At 37.3% G+C, this 23,188-nt stretch overlaps 1 long non-coding RNA gene across 5 annotated transcripts in view; it reads right to left on the reverse strand.

Moving 5' to 3' along the window:
- Positions 1 to 16,211: 16,211 nt before the first annotated feature.
- The window catches only part of Gm30439, a 94,858-nt gene continuing 87,881 nt past the window's right edge, over positions 16,212 to 23,188 (reverse strand). For 3 of the 5 annotated variants that reach the window (XR_001781455.2, XR_001781448.2, XR_003951223.1), the window contains one exon: positions 16,213 to 20,026. This is a non-coding gene — a long non-coding RNA (predicted gene, 30439). Of the gene's footprint in view, positions 20,027 to 23,188 lie in introns of all 5 variants that reach the window. The other 2 variants (XR_003951226.1, XR_003951224.1) reach the window with 1 other exon arrangement.

Genomic DNA, 23,188 nt, shown 5'->3' on the forward strand with positions numbered 1-23,188 from the left:
TAATTTCTTTCTTCAGAGATTTGAAGTTTTTATCATACAGATCTTTCACTTCCTTAGGTAGAGTCACGCCAAGGTATTTTATGTTATTTGTGACTATTGAGAAGGGTGTTGTTTCCCTAATTTCTTTCTCAGCCTGTTTATTCTTTGTGTAGAGAAAGGCTATTGACTTGTTTGAGTTAATTTTATATCCAGCTACTTCACCGAAGCTGTTTATCAGGTTTAGGAGTTCTCTGGTGGAATTTTTAGGGTCACCAAGGGTCACACCTAATTGGGACACTAAACTGTTTCTCCTCAAAACAGATAGACTGGGTGACCCTGTTCTGCATTTAAAGTTATTGATTAAAGCTAAATAAATTTATAGAGATTACACTTATAGGGTATGAGGGTCAATCATCAGATAGCCTTCAAAAACCCTGAAAGAAACCTTTAGTATTCTCTGTAAAAATCAGATTATAAAAGAAGTGTATTCAATTTACTAAGATATGAAAACACACTCCAGTTAAATGTTCATTTTCAACAATAATCTTAAAGATTAACATTGAAAATAAAATATAAAACAAAAAGAATAAAATATACAGCAAAATACCCCATTCCTAAATTAAGAAATAAAAGAGTTCTGAACAGATTTAAAACCTTAGAGAAGTTGCAATCACAAACTGGACCTCATAAGAAATACTTACATGAGTTCTAGTCAGAGAAATGAAAGGAATGTCCTCCAGAAGTTATTTTAGTGTTCAGGATGATTTAGCTAACCTGAGTTTTTTTTTTGTTTTTTTCATATGAAGTTTATAGTTGCTCTTACAAGGTCTGTAAAAATTGTGTTGGAATTTTGATGGTAACTTCATTGAATATGTAGATTATTTTTGGTAAAATGGCCATTTTCACTATGTTAATTCTTCCAATCCATGAGCATGGAAGATGTTTACATCTTCTGATATCATCTTCATTTCTTTCTTCAGAGACTTGTGACAAATGTTCTTGTCATATATGTCTCTTGCTTGGTTAGAGTTATGCAAAGATATACTATAATATTTGTGGCTATAATGAAGGCTGTTGTTTCCCTAATTTCTCTGGTATGAAGGAGGGCTACTGATTTCTTTGAGTTAATTTTTTTATCCTGCCGAAATGCTTAAGATTTTTCTCAGCTGTCAGAATTCTCTGGCAGAAATGTTGGGGTTGCTTTTGTATACTATCATACCATTCACAAATAGCAATATGTTGCCTTCTTCCTTTGCTGCTTATATTCCTTTGATCTCCTCTTATTGTCTTATTGCTCTAGCTAGACCTACAAGTACTATATTGAATAGATATAGAAAGGGTGGGTAGTCTTATCCTCGATTTTAGTGGAATTACTTTAAGTTTTCCTCTGCTTAATTTGATGTTGCTTATGGGTTGGCTGTATATTGCTTTTATTATGTTTAGGGATGCACCTTTTATCACTGATTTCTCTGAGACTCTGAACAAGAAGAGATGTTGTCACAACTTGACCCATTCCATTGGGAAGTACCAATCCCTGACACTATTAATGATACTCTGTTACAGCAGCTGAATGAAACAGATGCAGAGATCCACAGCCTAAACTTGAAGGAATCTCTGGGACTCTTATTCAAATGTTGGGAGAAGGATTGAGGGCTCCAAAGGGGATAGGACCTCCAAAAAATATCAACAGTCAACTAAGCTGGACCCTTTGGGACTCTCAAAGAGTGAACAACCTACTGAAAAGCATACACAGCTTGGGCCAAGGGCCCTGGGTCATATGTAGCAGATGTGCAGCTCAGTCTTTATATAAGATCCCCAATAACTGGTGGGGGTTTGTCCCTAAAGCTGTTGTCTGTCTTTGGAATCCTTTTCCCTAATTTGGCTCCTTTGTCTAGCCTAAGTGGTACTTGATGTACCAGGGTAGGAAGATACCCAGGGAGACTTCACCTTCTCAGAGTAGAAGGAGAGAAGGGACAGGGGGATAGAGTGTATGAGGGGATGTCCTGGAGTGGGAGCAGTGATGGGGATGGGGTTGTAAAAGGAATGAGTAGATTAATTAATTAATTAAGTAAGTAAGTAAGTAAGTAAGTAAGTAAATAAATAAAACCAAAAAGTGGACTCTACAAAGAAATAATAAAAGATGTTACTTTGTTTCCTATACAAAAAAAAATAATAATTTAAAACATATTATACAACCAGCCCTTCTCTTCATGATCCAAGAACCCTGCAAAACAGACAAGGAAGAAATTTGGTAGGAGTCCGAAGGGATGCAGGGCACCAGGTGAATAGGGCCCATGGAATTAACTAAGCAGGGTTCATGGGCACACACAGAAACTGAATCAGGAAACCCAGAGCTTTCATCAATCTCTACCTATATACTATGGATGGTAATTTGTTTTTATGGGCCTGCTAACAGAATGAGTGTCTTGCCTCCTCTTGAGACTCTTTTCCTCCCATTGGATTGCCTTGTCCAGCTCTGATATGAGAAGTTTGGCTTTGTCTCATTGTATGTTGTTGAACCTGTTTTGCAAGTCTACTGTTTTCTGAAGAGGAAAAAGAGAGGGAGTGGATCTGAGGGAGAGGAGACATGGGGAGTAGCTAGAAAACATGGAGGGAGGGGAAACTGTATTTCGTGTATTTTATTTTCATTTAAAATAATACATGTGCTACCAAACTGAAGCACTCAGACCTATACTAATAACATGATATGAACTAAGACGGGCAGGTCAAAATTACCAGAAATATTAACAACCAATATTTGGATTTAAAATGTACAATAATATAGACTGAGTGGAAACCATAGTCATTCACAAAATATTCCACCCAACACTTAAAAAATGTTCTTACCAATCTATGGAATATTCTCAGGAATGCACCAGGTATAATGATAGGAACAACCTTCAAGAAATCTTAAAAGTCAAGATACTTCTAGAAATAAAACTAATAATCAACAAGAGTGGAGCAAATCCTCAGGTGGGGACACATCCTACAAAGTCTGACAGCCCAATTTCAAAGCCTGGAGCCACGTGGGAAGAGGGAGTCAATTCTCCTTCATCAGTTCCATATGTTTTCTCACACACATGTACACACACGCACAACACACACATACACAGGCTGTCACATACACATTTTAAAATAAATTGACAAGAGGAATACTGGAACTCATGCAAATACTTTTGATATGTCATAGGGTCCCTTAAGAAATCAAAAAAGAAAATTTTAAAAACCGGATTAAATTTGAAAGGAAACAAAATTCGCCAAAGGAAACAGCATCCGGTTGCCACAAAGGAATTCAAAATGCAAGAACAAACCAGGCTAATCACTAGCAGAATGAAAGGAAAAATGAAGACCAAACAAATAAATGGAGAAATTAAAAGTAAAGAAAGTAGCCAGGCGTGGTGGCACATGCCTTTAATCCGAGCAGAGGCAGGAGGATTTCTGAGTTCAATGCCAGCCTGGTCTACAGCGTGAGTTCCAGGACAGCCAGAGCTGTACAGAGAAACCCTGTCTCAAAAAACAAACAACAACAACAACAAAAAAAAATCCAACCAAACAAAAAAAAGTAAAGAAAGTAAAGAAGACCAATGAAAGGAAGATATTTTTCTTTTTCAAGTAGCAATTCTAGTTTACAAGTATGTTAAACAGACTGAGATGCAAATATAAAATCAGGAGAAGTATATATATATATATATATATATATATACATATATATATGTATATATATACACATATACATATATACATGCATACATACACACACGCATATATATGTGTATGTATGTGTGTGTGTGTGTATATATATATATATATATATATATATATTATGACCCATACATCAGCAAATCAACAAATGTAAAAGCCAAGAAGCATATTCTTATATACTCACAACCTAGCCAAATTGAAACATAAAACTAAAATCTGTATGTGGTAGAACTAGACCAGTAATGGAAAGTTTCTGATATGACACCAGTCACATTGTTTAATTTTAAGAGGAATTAATTCAGATTATTTTAACTTTCAAGATATCACAGAGAACCTTTCTATGTGATTCTATGAAACTATAACAAGATCAAATTCAGAGAAAATTGAAAAGGGGGCAAGAAGAAAATAACAAATGTATACCCATGATGGATACAAGTGGAAGAATCTCAGTTAAATACTAAGAAATTGAATATCACAGTGTAGAAACTTACAAGAACCCATCATGAACAGGCAGGCTTGATCTCATCATGGAGTCCACCAAACTTAAAAGGAAGTCCTTAAAACAGTCTTCTCCAGAAAATCAGAGGCTAGAGTAGTGGCCCCTACACACTTGCAGAGAGCTGAATTCTGCCATCAAGACTTGTGTTGGGTCTTAGTGGCCTAAGGCTTCCTTCCAGTCCTTGATGGACACCAGCAGCCTTGTGCACCACCCCCCAACCTAGAAACACAAGCATATACACGAATAAAAAAAAAACCAAACAAACAAACAAACAAAAAAAAAACCACTAATCTTTTAATAATGGAAAAAAGTCAGAAGGATCCTATAATATGGAGAATGTACGCCCTTTCAAAGACCCATACTACATTACCATTGTTGGATGCACTTTGATAACAAAGAGAAAATAGATTCATTAAGTTATTCCCCCTTGTTAATGTGGTTCAACTGAGTTCAGTTGGTTAGATTTGAAGAAGCTCAATCATAAACAATATCCTGCAAGACACTAAAACTTAAAATACTCATTTCAAGTGAGCTGACTCATCAAGAACTAACATGTGGAGAAGGAACACATAACAAAACCAAGCCCACTATTGCCCCATTCTTAGTCAGCAGGCTATGCTATGAATTTTTATCCAGCTACAACCACCTTGACATTTAATGATATGATGCTCATAGTGAAAAACTTACAAAGGATGATTCAGAAGCCAAACTGTCATATGAGCAGTATCCAATTTTGCTTTTAATTTGAATAAATAGAAAGTTAAAGGAAGTGCTGATACACAAGATACAAGTTACAAGGACAGTGACATAACAAAGGGATTGGAATTTGGGTACTTATCAAAGCAATAAAAGTTTTATAACAGTGATAAGAAATCTACCAGTCCCTCTGTATACAAACTTGCTCTTGTGGTTATCTTAATAGTACTGTCCTCCCAACATAACTTTCAACAGATAAGAATATCAAACATGAGCCAACTTCCTGTGCTGTGTCCTTATGTTGAGCTACACATGAGCAGTTTGATTTAACTTATAAAATAAAAGCATCTTAAAGGGTGTTTATGATAGCAGTTTGGTCATATCAGAGTAAGCCAGACACTGTAAATAAAGTCTTTATCAACAGAGTTGTTATTGCAAGGTTTCAAGTCACATGGCCTGAGTGAGATCATGAATGCCATCCTCATTTTCCTTGAGAACTTCAACATGATCTGAGTTGCTTTTCCTTTAGATTCCTAAGAATTTCACATGGTATGAATGCAAGTCAGTTGTTTCCAATAAATTACACTGTTCGATAAGTTACTGCATGTGGAAGATAATGCTTTATCATTGGGTAGAACATTTTAGTATCTGTTTCTTTTCTTTTGCTCATTTCTAAGGTATAAATAAAAAGAAAATTAAATTTTCTTCTTTACATATGTATGTAATATATATATATACATATATATATATATATGTATATATATATATGGAGAAAGAGAGAGAGATAGCAGGTACAAGTGTATGAGTTCATACAGTTCTAGCTATGGAATGTGTTGAGGTCATATCTTTCCTTATGTAATGGAACTCAGGTAATAAAGCTTGGTGGTAAGAACATGTACATACTAAGCCATCTTTCCTGCTTTTATTTTTATCACTTTATATGTTTGAAATTGATGTAAGAGATTGCATAACAGTTATAAAAATAAAAGCACTGCTTTTACATGATTGGTCAGGTGTGATGGAGCAACAAATCTCTTAGGAGGCAGAGACAAGTAAAACTCTTTGAGTAATAGGATATCCTGAGTTATATACTTACTCCCTAATAATGATGATGATGATTATGATCATGATAACTATGATAATTAAACATTTTTTTTAAAAAAAATAAATACACACTCAGGGCATAGAAGCATGGCTCAGTCAGCAAAGTCACATTCCATAGCACCAGCAGAAGGACTTGAGTTCTAATCTCTCACCTCTGTAAATGAAAAGTTGTTGTGGTAGTTAATACCTGTTATATTAGAATTGGAGGCAAAGAGAGATATCTCGGAAATTTGTTAACTAAATAAGCTTAGCTAAATTAATGAGGTTCAATGAAAGATCCAATCTTCTTTGATCTTTCCTCTCGTTCTCCTTCTCCTTCTTCTTCTCCTCCTCCTCCTCCTATTCCTCCTTTTCTTCTTCCTCCTCCCCTCCTCCTCTCCCTCCTCCTCCTCCTGCTCCTCCTCTGCCTTTTATTTAAGATAGAAACCACTGGAGGAAAGATTTGAAAGACTTGAATTGAGCTTCTGGCCTCAACATGCACACATGAACACATGAATGTATCCATTAACAAATTAAAGATAATCTTAGAGAACACTCAAGCACACCTATATTGTATTCAGAAATGAAGACACAAACTTCTCTTTGGGTATTTTAAGCCAAAACAAACCCAAATTTGAACTCTCAACTTCTCTCTTTGTGTCTTCTGTTTGTCTTACAGGCCAAACTCTAGACTAAGAGATCTATAATTCCAAACCTACCTGAAAAATGTCTGGTGTCAGATTGTGCCTATGTTTTTCTTGCTACTCTTAGGAAAGAGATTTGCTCTGACTTTATTAAACAGCATAAAAATCATGACATGGGAGGGGTTGGGTGAGTCTTCACAGAAATATTTAATAGAGTTTATGAGGGAAGAGATTATATCACTTTTCCCAACTAATACAGAGCAATAAGCAAAATCCAACTATCAGCCTGTATTCACAGGTCAGGGTGGTTGCAACATTTATAGGGGATATTTGCAGGATTTTTCCCTGTCCAATCACATTAGGGCAGTGGAAGGCCTGTGATTGGTCGGGGAAAGGAGGAAATGCTAGGAGTTGGGGAAACATAGAGAGAGAGGTCGCAGGAGGAGAAGGAGCAGGATAAGCCAACATGGCGGCAGCTGGACAGGAAGAAGATCCTGATCCGTCCTGGTTTAAAACAGTCACAAGTAGCTAAGATTGTCACAAGATTTTTATATTACAGAATATAGAGCCTTGGTGAATCTCCTCATCAGACATGCAGAACTGACCTGCTTGAACTCCTGATGTCCTGGACACAGACATCAGAGACTAATCAATCCTATCTTCCCTACCATTCCCCATCCCTCTGGTTAGCCATCTCAACCCCTAATGTCTCGGTAAAGTCAAGACTCTTAAGCTTACGGTTAACCAATTAGATTTATGTATCAATAAAATCATAATTTACTTTTATCATGAATGTGTATTGGAGTTTGTCAAATGCAGGGCAGGGGGGTGTATAGGGAATTTGGGGATAGCACTTGAAATGTAAATGAAGAAAATATCTAATAAAAAAATGAAGAATAAAAAAAATCACAATTTACTAGATGCCAATATAATAATTTCAGAGCCAATTGATAATGATAAAGCTTTAAGCCAATTATTCTAACTTTTTGATAACATCACGTCGGCCTCCATTCTGCTTCTTTTCCTCCACCGTATACCTTCCTTTCTCCCCAAAACTCAGCTCTGAACCCCCTTTCCCTGTCCAATCACAGACCTCCTCTACACTACTGTACTTTCACTGGGAAATCCTGTGACAGATATTTATTGTATAAATTTACTTGCAACCTCTTGAATGTTTTCAGCATGTATTTACTACAACATTTCACTGGGACAAGGAAATGGAAAAGAAGATAACGTAAGATTAAAGCTAGTTAATGCATTAGTTAGGTTCTAGGAGCTGAATCCATGGAAAACTCAAGGTCGGTAAGACCAATTTTTATATTTTTCCTTTAATGGCATTTTAATCTGCGACTGAATACATGCTGAACACATAGATAAAGTCTGTATTCCAGTATCTAATGGGTGTTATGAACTTAGCTGTAAAGTACAACAAAAGTTCTGTTATTTCAGTCAGGGTCAAGGGATACTTTTATACAATTTATGACTACAGCACTAATTGTTATAAGTATGTAGACTAGATACATACATTTACTTAATAAACTCCACATGTGCAAATTAATCTGAAATCAGTCACAAAAAGAAAGATAATAAATTACATAATGCTAGCTTACTGAAAGGGATTTATTAAGAAAAACTACATATATGACTTTTAAATTAACTTTATTTGGTCAGTAAGATTTTATCTGCTATTAAAGCAATTTTTACCAAACTTTAACTAAAGAACATAAGTTGTAAGGCTACAATCCATGAACTTTCACAAAGTAAGCCTCAAAATTTCTTATATCCCCAACACTGTCTTGAGCTTCATTTGTAACTCCTATACTTCCAACCCAAATTGAAAAAAGTCTCTTAAACAGCTTTTCTTTTATTTTAACCTAATATAGATTAAAATTTTGAGTCTGGCATACTGTGCTCACAATTATTTAGACAGTCATTTTGAATTATATAGCATTTATAACTATATGTCTATAGGTTGTTGAGCCACTATTTATAATAAACCAGTTCTAAAATTAATGAACATTTTGTGTCTCAATTTCCTGAAAATAACGGCTAGGGTATTTTGGATATTTAGTATTGCGTACATGACAAAGTTTTGTGTAAATTTTAGGTCAAAATGGGTGTTTATATTTTGGATTTAAAGAAAGTTAAATAATCTTAGATAAAGCAACTGTGCTGATTTATAAGCAGTTGCTCTGTAAGAAATGCTTGGGTTTTTTTGTTTTGTTTTGTTTTGTTTGTTTGTTTTTGGTTTTTTGTTTGTTTGTTTTTGGTTTTTTACTTTCCTTCAATGACATTTATGGTAAATGAGAGACAGTAGCTCTGTGGATCTTAACTGAATTTCTATGATGAGAAATAAAGTGCAATCTTTCACTCCTGCTTATTGACAATTTTAAACACTGTTTGACACCAATCCAGCCATAAAACATATCTGCAGTCTGTCCTGCATGCAAAATGTGCTAGGGCAATGGCAGCACAAAGCTGGATCACCAGTATCTGATGTGAACTGAGATCCACCCACAAGATGAAACCCATACCAGACATAGTTTGTGTGGGGAAGAACATTGAGCCTAGGTACCACTGGAACCTAGGGTAAAACCAAATACTGATGGCCTAAATGATAGTAACAATACAATAACTCCTGATGATATTCTGATAGACCCAGAGATAAGTGCCTCTCTTCACCTTCATCAGAGAAACTTCCTCCTGCAGCTGATGGGAACAAATACAGTGTTCAGCAGCCAGGAATTATAGGGAGAGAGATAGAGACAGAGATAGAGGTAGAGATATAGAGACAGAGACAGAGAGATAGAGCTATAGAGACAGAGAGAGATAGGGAGAGACAGAAAGACAAAGGCAGAGATATTGATTAGAGAAGCACAGTTCTATGACTTTATTAAATACCTCCTCTAGGAGCTCAGAGAAATCTGCTGAAGAAGAAGCAGAGAAAGTGTAAGATCTGGAGAAGATGGATGATACCATGAGAACAAGGCTCTCTAAATAATAACAATAACACACAGAGACAGAAGCAGCAAGCACACGTTTTCAGGAATATGCACTAGGTCCTCTGCCTATGGCTTTCAGATTAGGATGCTTATGAGGTGCCTGAGTGTGTGAAGGAGGCTATTGTCCTTTCTCTTAGGGCTCTTTAATTCTAGTGATTTACCTTGCCCAACTTTTATGAGATTTATTTTTTATAATTTGTCCCATTATATTTTATTACATATTGGTTTGTTGTTATCTCTTACAAACCTACTCTTTCCTAATGTTTTCATTAATTTATTTACTTCACGCCCAGGTCACAGGATCCCACTACTCCAAGCCACCCGTCTCACATGGCTTCTCCCTCACCTCTGAGTTTCACTTTCTTGGTGGAACAACGCAGAGGAACATTGTGCTAGGCTCCTGTTTGCAAACATAACAGTATGTATCGTTATTGGTGTCACGGATTGGTTCTTGCACATGGGATGGATCTCAAATCGGGCCAATCATTGTTTGGCCATTCTCTTATTCTCTGCTCCAACTCTATCCCTGCATATGTTTTAAGTAGGAAAAAATTTGGGTCAAAAGTTTTGTGGGTGTGTTGATCATCTTACTCCTCCACTGGGATCCTGCCTGGATACCTGAGGTGGCCACTCTGCTAGAGACACTCTTCTCTATTCCCTGGTGCTTCCCCTATGTCTCACATCTCTGGCATGTCCAAGACAAGCTCTCCCTCCTGCCAATCCCCATTCACTCTCCTGGATATACATACTATATACTCTCTTTTAAATGGATATTAGCTATACAGTACAGGAAACACACACTACAATCCATAGATCCAAAGAAGATAAACACCATAAGGGGGAGGGAGGGAGGGAGGGATGGAAGGAGGGAGGGAGGGAGGAACCTGGGAGAAAAAGGGGACTGGATTGGGGGAGAAAGTAACATGATCTGGTATTGGGTTGGGGAGGAGGACTCAAGCCATGAGGTCCAGGAGAAAGAATGGAAACAGGCAACTTCAGGAGGTAGTAGGATGGGGGGAGGGGTGCGCTCCAGAATGTACCAGAGACCTAGGAGGTAAGAGACTCTAAGATTCAAAGGGAGGTACCTTAGATGAAATGCCCTACAGTGGGGAAAAGGAACTTGTAGAGCCCACCTCCAGCAGAAAGACAGGGCATCAAATGAGGGATGGGGTTGTTATTCCACAGTCAGAACTCTGGCCCATAATTGTTCCTGTCTGAAAGAACTGCAGAGATGGAAATGGAGAAGAGCCTGAGGAAAAGAAGACCCAATGCTAGGCCCAAAGTGGGATCCAGCTCAAGGGGAGGTCCCAAGGCCAGACACTATTACTGAGGTTATGGAGCGCTCACAAAATGGACCTATCATGACTGCCCTCTGAAAGAACCAACAAGTAGCTGAAAGAGTCAGATGCAGATATTTGCACCCAACCAATGGGCAGAACCTGTAGTTGACACCTGTAGTTGAATTAGGAAAAAGCTGGAAGAATATGAGGAGAAGGGCAACCTGTAAGAGGATCAGCAGTCTCAATTAACCTGGACCCCTGAGATCTCTCAAACACTGGACCACCAACCAGGCAGTATACACCAGCTGATAGGAGGCACCCTACACATATATTGGAGAGGACTGCCAGGTCTGGGTTCAGTCAGAGAATCTGCACCTAACTCTGAAGAAACTGGAGGTTCCAGGGAGTTTAGAGGTCTGCTGGTGTTGGGGTTGTGGGTGGGGAAAGCCTCGTGGAGAAAGGAGGGTGGAGGAAGGTATGGTGTATGGAACAGAGGGCAGATAGAGAGGGGAATAAAATCTGGAGTGTAAAGAAAAAAAATACGAAAAGAAACTAAACAAAACAAAACAGCAAGGAGAATCCAAGGGAAGATATTCTAATCTTACTCAGAAGGGGAAATAAAAGTCATTGGAAGTAGAGGAAGGGAGGGAAATGGCTGGGAGAGGGGCTGGAGCAGAGAATGGGGTGGAGATGAGATACAAGGAGAGGTATTTTTCTAATAGGAGACAGAAAGGGGTCAGGCTTGGAGAAGAGATAGGAACAATCTGGGAGAAGAAATGGAAGGGAAACTGTAATCAGGATATATTGTATGAGAAAGAATATATTTTTAATAAAGGAGAAAATGAAATTAAAAAGTAAAAATTACAAAATGAAATTCTGATGTTTCTTTTCAATTTTGTCTATTTTCTGTTTAGCCTATATATTTCTTTAAAGTTAATAAGTATGCATAAATGTCAGTACTTTACTTTGATCTTCTATATCAGATTAAAACAACAACAACGACAACAACAACAACCTTTCATATTCTTGACAGAGAATTCCAAATGTGGATCAGATCTGACTTTAGTATATGCTTCTTTCTCCTTGCATGCATCGGTGTGCATGTGTGTATGCATGTAGATGTATTTGGCCTGATTGCACATGTATATATGAGGGCTAGAGGTTAATTTGTGGTATCATTCTTCAGGCACCAGCAAACAAACTCTTTTCTTGAAACTGTTTCAGGGAGACCTGAGATCCTCTCCATAGGCTAGTCTGCATGGTGAGTAAATTTTAACCACCTGTTTCTGCTATACCTGAAAGCATCCTCCACCAGGACAAACTCTTTCATGTGGGATCTGGGGATTAAACCAAATGCTAAGGCTTGTCAGACAATAATTTTACAGACAGCTCGCTCCCCAGACTCTGCACTTTTCCCATTTTTGGCTATGTAGTTTGGGTATAATTAGTAATTTTATTTAAATGATAGATGATATTTTAAAATGCCTACAAAATAGCCTCATCAGTGAAAGATGGTGTGCCCTCTCCTTTGAAATGCAGAGAGTTGGGGCTGATTATATAAATGCAAGTAGCAAATGTGGTCAGTCTGTATGGTTTGAAATTTTTGGAAAAGTGCCTGCATTTGATTTCCTCATAACTACTTAGATTTTAAACTTTGAATCGAGCCTCTCAGTCAACTGGTCCCTGATTCTGAATTATTCTAGAAAAGAGAGAGAGAGAGAGAGAGACAGAGAGAGAGAGAGAGAGACAGAGAGAGAGAGAGAGAGCTCTGCTGATTTCATACCCTCTCCCTGTGAAGCCTCAGATTGGCACATTCTCTGTATTCATGGGGTCAAGTTGCCACACAGCTCCTTGCCCTCTGCTAAGACAACGTCTGTCCATAGTACACATCAGCACAGAGATACTTTATGAAGCTACACATAGATATCACACTTTGGTTCTGAGATCTCCATTTCTGGAATTTCAGTCACTTCTGTTTTCATCACTACTCTAGATTGTAAAATTATCAAAGATAGGAATTCATCTGTTTATTCTCTTGTCATGGTTGGTAAGGACAGTGATTCCCATAGGCTGAGGTATTAGAACACTCGTCCTCATGTTGGAGGTGCCACTTTCATAGGGAATAGACATAAGTGACAGAAGCTTGCTGGAGGAAATTCTTCATTGGAGCAGGCTTTGAGGGACCATAGTCTCACCCCACTTCCAATCTCTCTACTTTTTCTGCTTATGTTTGAAAATGTACTGCACCACCTTCCCCCTGTCTGGCCCCACCATGATAAACTCTCAGTATGCAAATGTAAGCCCAAATAAAAATCTTCATTAAGTTGGTCATGGTATCTTATCTCAGCAAGAACAAGGAACTAACTCATTTAGCTTTAGTAGTTCTGAAATGATGAAGTGATGCAAACTACTCTACAGTACAGCTTGTATTAGGTATATCTATAATTCATTTATGCATATCTTCTTTAATATGCACAGCTACCAATGTCTATAGCTAAATACAATTGCATTTGAGACTATTTGATTTTAAGATATAATCAGAACGGTAGTGAAGTTATGCATAGTGCAGCAGCTTTGGAAGCTTCTTTTTACAAGTTTAAAGTAGTCTGTTATCAGTATCTTGTAGTTTTGTATGATAAAACAGGCTTCATTTTCAGATGTGTCCTAACGGACCTCTTTAGGAGAATTGTAGGTAGTTTCCTCTATCACACCCTTTCATGAGGCTACTGAACAATTGCTGTTTTTGGAAAAAGATATAAGATTGAGTGGTAAGAAAGAACACTAGCTAGTTATCTTGCTCAGAAAGAAATAATAAACTCAAGGTGCAAATCCTAAAGAGGGATTTGCAAATTAGAAGTAGGACAGAGTAAAAGAATATTAAGTAGCTGGGTAATATGTTCCCTACACCCTGCAGAGAGTGAAATGTTGATGTGAAAATAGATATGGATAAACAGGGAAGTAAGAAAAGACTGAAAGAAAACAAAATTAGTGAATTAACTGTCACCCTCAAATAATTGTCTTTCTTCTGTTTTTAAACATTATTCATGAAGTCATAGAAACTGAAATTTGGATACATTCTATGCTGACAATAAACAAATATCCTTTTGTTTATTTATTAACAGTAAATATCTATTAATTAAAAATATCTATAGTTTAGTTTCATCTTGACTCTTTTGCTTTTGTTGGTTTTTCTGATATAATTGTCTTCTTTATCCAGGGACCATGCAATAGTTATCTTTAATGCCTGATCCTTAAATTGTCCACATATTGGGTACTTACACTGTAGGATAAATTAGCAAAGTTTATGTTACTTTGTCTTATTAACTGCATTCTTTACAATCTCAAGCATGGTGTTATAACTTTCTTCACTGCCAACTTTTAATTTTGTAAGTTACACATTGAATACTGCTTATAAAGTTAATGTACCCATGAAGTTGAACAATTAGAAAAATAAAGGATTGTTTTCCATCCAAATTTAATTCTTTTTCTAAGACTTATTATAAAATAAGTAATTATTTTACTTATTAGTACACTGTAGCTGTCTTCAGACACATAAGAAGAGGGCATCGGGTCCCATTACAGATGGTTGTGAGCCACCATGTGGTTGCTGGGAATTGAGTTCATGACCTCTGAAAGAGCAGCCAGTGCTCTTAACCACTGAGCCATCTCTCCAGCTCCTCAAATTCAATTCTTTAGGTCACTGATAAAGCACATTGCATTTGCTTTGCTGCCCATCAATGCTTCCACTTTTCTTAGAGTAACATCCTTAAAAGAGCAGAACATCATTGATTTGTAATAATTTCTGCTTGGAATTCTTTGTTCTTTTAAGATTTTTTTCCATTTATGTGCATGTGTGCCACTGTGAGTGTCTACCACTTGTGTGTGAATACCTAAATGGTTACTCGAAAATACACTTATGTCCTATGGTAGAGCGAAAGCACTCTTCAATTCAGCCATCCCCCCAGCTTCTATTTTGCTTGTGTTTGCACAATAAACCTACATACTAAAATCCTTAGTATATAATTCTATAAATGCAATGCATTTCACTACCAAATAAATATAAAAATATTATCAAAAACATTAAAACAAAAGAAAACAAATTATCCTCTTACTGGTTCGCTCTAGAGAGAGACAGTGTTGATTATCTTCTAATCTAATCTTTTGAGTCTTCTGTGTGTTGTAGATGAAACTGAAACTGTGTTATAATCTTAGGGCTTTTAAAGAAAAAAGAAAAGATGGGTAGAGGGGGAAAAAAGAGAAAGGCTCGTGAGCTCTTCCAAATGTCTATTTCTGTTCATGGATGCGAGTCTTTTCCTTTGACAATGATGTTCACAAAGACAGGAATTAGTTTTATTAATAATTTTTTTAAGATTATACATTTTATAGTAGCTCTCAGAGTGTAATAAAATGAAATTTTTAAAAATTATTTTAATGTTATGTTTATGACACACATACACATGTACAATGATGCTCAGTCAAAACAAACACTGCTTCAGGATTTTATTGCATATTCAAAGAAATAGTCCACAAGAGTTGAAATTTCGACAAAAGCATGAGCTCTTGTAATGTTAATTTTCCTTTTCCGTTACATGATCTCTTTTAGTAGTTTTCCATGTGCAGACACACAAGTTTTATTCACACTATAAAATTGCATTTATATTTAAGGTTATTATAAGTCACTAGGGTAAATAAAGAATCTACTTGTGATAACAATTTGCTAAACACATGAAACTGAAGAAGAAGTCCAAAGTGTGGACACTTTGCTCCTTCTTAGAATTGGAAACAAAACACCCATGGAAGGAGTTACACAGACACAGTTTGGAGCTGAGATGAAAGGATGGACCATCTAGAGACTGCCATATCTGGGGATCCGTCCCATAATCAGCCTCCAAACGCTAACACCATTGCATACACTAGCATGATTTTGCTGAAAGGACCCAGATATAGCTGTCTCTTGTGAGACTATGCCAGGGCCTAGCAAACACATAAGTGGATGCTCACAGTCAGCTATTGGATGGATCACAGGGCCCCCAATGGAGGAGCTAGAGAAAGTACCCAAGGAGCTAAAGGGATCTGCAACCCTATAGGTGCAACAACAATATAAACTAACCAGTAACCCCTGGAGCTCGTGTCTCTAGCTGCATATGTATCAGAAGATGACCTAGTCGGCCATCAGTGGAAAGAGAAGCCCATTGGGCGTGTAAAATTTATATGCCTCAGTACAGGGGAATGCCTTGGCCAAGAAGTGGGAGTGGGTGGGTGAGAGAGTGGGTCGGGAAGCGGGTGGGGGACTTTTGGAATAGCATTGGAAATGTAAATGAAATAAATACCTAATAAAAACAAAATAAAATAATAATAATATAGTAAGAATAAAAGTGACAGCCACATAAACCACACTCAACAATTATTTTTAAATATAAATTTCCCTCTAAGAACTAAGAACTAAGTAAAACTTGCATAGATGTTTTCATTTTTTATATTTTATTTCCTGAAAGTTAATATATTTAACTTGTGATTCAATCCTTGATTGGCTTGCAAAGCTGCTTTACTGGGTATATGTCATAAGTAGATAACTATAATATTTCAATAGGCAACTCTTTCTTCACTAGTACTTTGACTATGTTTTCATAGTACATTGAGCTTAAGTGTCTTCCCTAAACACACATTCACAGATATCCAAATAGATTATTGTTTTTCTAACTCACATCTGAGGAAATATTATTGAATAGTCTAAGAGTAGTTTATACTCTATTTGGTGTAGGTACTAAAGCAAATGACAGGTATCTCTTGTATGTTTGTCTGTATACGTATTTATGTGTATATACAGATATGTGTAACAGGTGTGTGTGTGTGTGTGTGTGTGTGTGTGTGTGTGTGTGTGTGTGTGAAGGACAATAGTAGTTGCTAGCTATCTTACTCACTTGTAATCCCCCTACCATTCAAGACAGGTTTTCTGACTGAACCTAGGTCACTCTCTAAAATAGTCAAACTGACTGGGAAGGAAACTCCTAGAATACTCCTGTGCACCTACCTGCACAGGGCTAGAATTATGGGCACATGCTGCTCTACTTTGGTAATTCAAATCTGTTCAGCAAACAATTTATATCTTCTAAGCTATATATTTCCAGCCATTCCTATATGTAAGAAAAACCAGAGGCACAGAGATGCATTTTTCCCGAGGAGATAATGCAACTCCAAGACTCCCAAAGGTTTGTAATGAGAGTAAATTTGGATTCTAGTATGTTACAAGTTAGTAACGAATGCAGGAGTTAAAATGGAAGATGCATTTACATACTGAAGAAAGCAGCAGAATCTGAGTCAGGCAGTAGAAGCTACCCAGGCCATCCCAGCTTCCAGTCACAGGCTTCTTATATCATTTTGGTGAACAGCTGCATGATGGAGAGATGAGAAAGAGAAAATGGGGCCATGTGTACACTCTGCAGAGAGGCAACACATACTCTGTGCTGCAGCCTGAAGACATGTTGAAGGCCCTGGGTCATACTGCCACCAGGCCAGAGTGAAGCTATGGTGATGTTTGGTATTCAAACTGCCTCTGAATATTTTGTCAGGATCTGTGAGCCTACTGCCCCTAGGGCCAGGTATGCGGTCTGTGCTGTCATAAGAAACCAGGTACAAGCCCATGTTCTGTGCTCCTCTGACTGTAAAGAGCAAAGAGGTGCTTTGGAGATAATTTTAGGAGGAACAGCAGTGGATGAACACCAGGGGAGCACAGCCCCAAAGATATCTCCTGAAGAAGGACCCAACTGTGGACAGCCAGAGATACCAAGAATTGCTGACAAGGACAGTGCCAGCCAATCGGGAACTGCTGTTTAGAAGAGATGCTTTCTTGGGACCAATGGGGTGCAGGTGGAGGGTATTAAAGGAGCTCCAAGTGGCATTCAGAGAAGCTTTCTGTGATGTTCCTCCCCTGCTCCTGGAGTCTGTGTCCTTGATTCCAAGCCACCTGACCTCCAACTCAGAGGGCAGGTAGGGTCAGTCAGCAAGTAATCCAGGGCACAGGCAACACATGATGTTGGTGATTACTAACCATAGTTGAGAACGTGGAACATAGAAGGCATCTGTGACAATCGCTAACCCTATGCACACCCCCAAAATTCCATAAAAGAAGTAGCCTAAACAGGAAGCCATCAAAGAGAACTTAATGTGAATGCTGAAGTGTAGATCCCTGTAATGGATGACTTCTGGCAGAAGTGCAAGAGGGGAAGTATTCAGTTCTATTTGAGTGACAAGCGAGAGAGAGAGAGAGAGAGAGAGAGAGAGAGAGAGAGGCAGCCATGGTCCAGAGAGTAAATAGAAAACACAAATTGCAATTTTTTTAGTGTTGTTTTTCTTTTTTTGTTTTTCATTATTTGTCTATTTGTTTTCATTTATTTTCTTTTTCTTTTGGGAGAGGTCACACACGTAGGAGGCAGACTTGGAAGAATCAAGAAATGCGTGATGTGAAATCCCGAAAGAATCAATTAAAATATTATGTTGGGAAAAAGAAAGGAAAATCAGAGGCACAGGCATGAGGGAATAACATGTAAAGAAGAGTCACAAAATGGATTCGTGCTTTTTAGGCAGGAAAAAGACAGAGAGCTAAAGAAGCCAGGTTAGATAAAATAAGTGCTTCCTCGGTGCTATCAAGGATAGTAATGGCCTTAATGGCTCCTTGATTCCGGGTATTAGCATCCAGACCATGTGAAAAGAATATGTCCCTGTTTTTTCCCACTTGCAGTAGTGTGCTATGACAGCATATGAAAGTAATGACTCAGAGTTTTTTTCGGAAGGTAACCTCACCCAAGATGCAGAATATTGATGTTTTATGAAATTTACTATAGAACTTGTCTCAGGTGAATTATAGTAGAAAAAGAGATTCTAGTGAAAAATGAGAATTTATAGCCGACCAATAGATGTCACTAAAGTCCTGTCCTCTCCAGTAAGCAAATCTAGCCCAGAAGTAGAAATCCAACCCTTCGCAGACTGTGGTCTTTGTCTGCTCAAAGTCTCAACAACCAGGAGGCTCAGTGAGCATCTCTTCCCAGTCTCTTATTGTTACCGCGAATGACCGGACAGCCTTCTAATTCCTTCTTCACCCATCTGCAGCTTGGTTTGCAATGTATAATCTAAGCATTTCTCTCAAAACACAGATTGGATTATGCTTTCTGCTACTTTAAAACATAAAACAGTGTCTGTATTTCCTTCAAATAGATTTCACCACTAAAGTTATCTCCAATAATTATGTTTCCCTCCCCGAGTCTCCAATTTTAATTACATTAGTATTGCCACCACTCCTCTACTATGTGGAAGAGCCTCCGCTGAAATTCTTGGACCCAAGCCATCCCTTTGCTGATCTATGTCAATGCAAACCTTGGAGTGAGCATGGTCTTTGCTTTATATTAGCTTCTAGGTGGCAGATAGAAATCATGACAATCTCCTCTACATTTCAAATTTTATTTTTTATTTTTTTCTATTTTTTTATTACATATTTTCCTCAATTACATTTCCAATGCTGTCCCAAAAGTCCCCCACACCCTCACCACCCCCCACTCCCCTACCCACACATTCCCATTTTTTGGCCCTGGTGTTCCCCTGTACTGGGGCATATAAAGTTTGCCTGTCCAATGGGCCTCTCTTTCCAGTGATGGCCGACTAGGCCATCTTTTGAAACATATGCAGCTGGAGACACGAGCTCCGGGGTACTGGTTAGTTCATAATGTTGTTCCGCCTATAGGGTTGCAGGTCCCTTTAGCTCCTTGGATACTTTCTCTAGCTCCTCCCTTGGGGGTCCTGTGATCCATCCAATAGTTGACTGTTAGCATCCACTTCTGTCTTTGCTAGGCCCCGGCATAATCTCACAAGAGAGAGCTACATCTGGGTCCTTTCAGCAAAATCTTGCTAGTGTATGCAATGGTGTCAGCGTTTGGAGGCTAATTATGGGATGGATCCCTGGATATGGCAGTCTCTAGATGGTCCATCCTTTTGTCTCAGCTCCAAACTTTGTCTCTGTAACTCCTTCCATGGGTGATTGTTTCAAATTCTAAGAAGGGGCAAAGTGTCCACACTTTGGTCTTCGTTCAGTTTAGGCTTCCACGCCCCTTTATGCTCTTCTGCTGGTAGTCTCTTTTCCAGATGCATTCCCTTATAAAAGATGTACAAGGAACTCATTTTAGTGCCTATTATTTATGTTCTTATCCCTTTAATTAAATTCTCAGCTCCCTGAGAACAGACCTATTTTGGCTGATGTGCTGGCAGACTTTCTGTTTCAGCGATGGTTTGCACGAAGCCGTGTCTGTGTTTCTGGAATTGATAGTGAATATTTTTTGCCACCAATTGCTTCTCTCGTTTTCCAGTGGGGGAATTTATAAAGAGAGCCAATCATATGAAAAACATAAGTGTGTCAGTTTTCCTAAAATATCAATGATGGCATTTGTCACTTTTTTCTTCATTTTGCTTTGGACATTCATTTGATCAAGACTTATAAAGACACAGCTTCATGGTTAAAGGTCTGTTGACAGCATGTAAAAACAGCCCGCAGAACAAAGGGAGAGGAAGCGCAGGAGAAAGTTAAGCAATAAATAATAGAATATACAGAGTCACAAGAAAATATTATTGATAGCTAGGTATATATTTGCTATCTTCTAATCCAACTACTTTCAGGAAATTATTTTAATTAATTACTGTACATGATAAACTAATTCTGATTTCATATAATATTCCAAATTGCTGGACAGTCACTGTGGAGTCCTGGAAACTGTTATTGCATCATTTCTATGGTTTTGTTGTAATATCTCTATGAGTCCGAATGTGTCTCTGAAATTTACTGTGCTGAGTAGCCCTGGATTGATTATCATAAGTATACTCTATTTTGCACTACTAAAAGTTCTAAAATTATATAACTTATTCATCTTAACTGTTGTCCACATATTTCAAATCAAAGAAAAGATTTTTATGATTTGCAATGTTTGCGCGTTTTTTTTTTTTTTTTGCTATTCTGTTTGTTTGTTGTTTGGTTGTTTGGTTGTTTGGTTGGTTTTTGAGGCAGGGTTTCTCTGAGTAGCCCTGATTAACTTGGAATTTCTTCTGTAGACCAGGCTGCCCTCAAAATCAAAGATCTGTCTGCCTCTGCCCCTTAAGTGCTGGAGTTATAGATCTGTAGCACACATTCCATGTTAAACTCACATTTTATATTCATTAATATTTCATTGGTAGTTTGTCAATTTTTATTGATAACTTTCCTTAGAACAGCCAGATCATTACTGATAATTTTAATTCTGTGAGCCTGCTGGCCACACCCATGCTCTGTACTATGAAATGGATGGTTTTCTCTTGTCTCTTGGATAAATCCACAGTGTTATTTGCTCTGATGTCACATAGTCCAGCGTGGACTTCCCAAGTGCACAACTGTTTATGTTCACAATTCCCCACATCTCAGACTCATTGCCCTTTTAACTTTGGTTGCCTTTTATTATATGTAAGTACACTGTAGCTGTCTTCAGACACTCCAGAAGAGGGTATCAGATTTCATTACAGATGGTTGTGAGCCACCATGTGGTTGCTGGGATTTGAACTCGGGACCTTCAGAAGAGCAGTCAGCGCTCTTAACCACTGAGCCATCTCGCCAGCCCCTTTGGTTGCCTTTTAATTTCCAAATCCATTTCCTGATCTAGCTAAAAACTCTAATCTCCCCGAAATTTAGAAACCTTCAATCTCATTTCCTTCCCCTTGTCACTTATTTATCTGCCCCTGTGAACAATGCTCCAAGAAATGTTTGTGATGACATCTTCAGACACCTCCATTTACTATTTCGTGTCTTCTGTTTAATCATGATTCCCTGTTCTTTAAAATAGTCTAGAGCAGTTCATTGCTGTATTCCCCAAACTATTTACTCTGTGCATTTGTTTAATAGTATACACCACAAATAAAAACTGCTGGTGATATGAGTCACACAGCCTAATTTTTTTCCAGTTTCTCACTTTACTTATTTTTTTTAAGTGAAAATTTCTGTATTTAGCACTCTCATGGAATCTTGGACTGTGAAACTAATTCAACCCATGAGGACAGAGGAAACATACACTGTTCTTAAAGTCTATGACTATTATTCATGTGATTTTTTTCCTTAATATACTTGATAAATTTTATTGCATTTACTCACAAGGGAACCCATGCATCAACCAAAGCTGTATTACTTATTATCATAGCTTTTAAAATACGTTGGACATTGTGTAATTATTTCAACTAATATCTTCAGATTTACAAATGTCCTAAAGTATTAAAAAGATAAAATTGAGCAGTATGAATATTAAATAACTCCATTTATAATACAATTTATTAAACATACACACACATATATATGCATATATATGTATATATATAGTCTATCAAGTGTAAACTGAAAGAAATTCTAATAGTCATAAATATTACTAACAACACATTAGATTTTAGTGATGACTAGCCTCAGTAACAGGACACAAGTTTTCCTCACCAGATTTTGAAAAGATGCTGGTAAAATAAAAAGAAATAGAGAAAGAAAAGCCACATATTTACCTCCAATAGCCTCATCAGTGAGCTTTGACAATTATGCAGATTGTTATGAGAGATTATTTCCTAAATGTCTGACTTATTTTAGTCTACATGGGGCTTTAAGGTGACTGTACTCAGCATTATATATAGAATCTGATGACAGGGCGAGTTGATAATAAAGAATTATAAGATATCAGACAAAAGCAGCCAAACTGATTTAAAAAGAGCAAAATGTAAGCAACTAGTTACATATGGTCCATGCCTCTAATCCTAGTCCAGGCATATCTATCTCTGTGAGTTCAAGGCCAGCTTAGTGTGCATGCTCAGAGTAGCTGGAAATACATAGTGTATCGCAGTGTACATACCAGCCTCTCCAAAACTTGATATCACAAACAACCAACAAAAGTGTTTGGAACGGAGAAAAATTAAACATTTGTTAGTAGAATGTAATTATATATATATATATATATATATATATATATATATATATATATATAATTATTTATATATCACCAATTTAATAAAGCATTACTTCAAGAATTAAAAATATTCTTAGAAGTTAAAATATGGTAATAAATAATTAAACCTAAAGATTAATAGAAACATTGAAATAATATATAGAATTAATAACAGAATAGTTTTGAGTTTAAAATTAATGTATAAAATCAGATTACAAAATCATGTATACAATATGTGACACTTTCCCAAAGTAGACAACAGAATGAAGAAGAGTAGAAAGTAGAATGATGAAAATTATCCAATATCTCTTCAGACTCAAAG

The sequence above is a fragment of the Mus musculus genome, chromosome 14, assembly GCF_000001635.26.
Source record: "Mus musculus strain C57BL/6J chromosome 14, GRCm38.p6 C57BL/6J".
Taxonomy (NCBI): domain Eukaryota; kingdom Metazoa; phylum Chordata; class Mammalia; order Rodentia; family Muridae; genus Mus; species Mus musculus.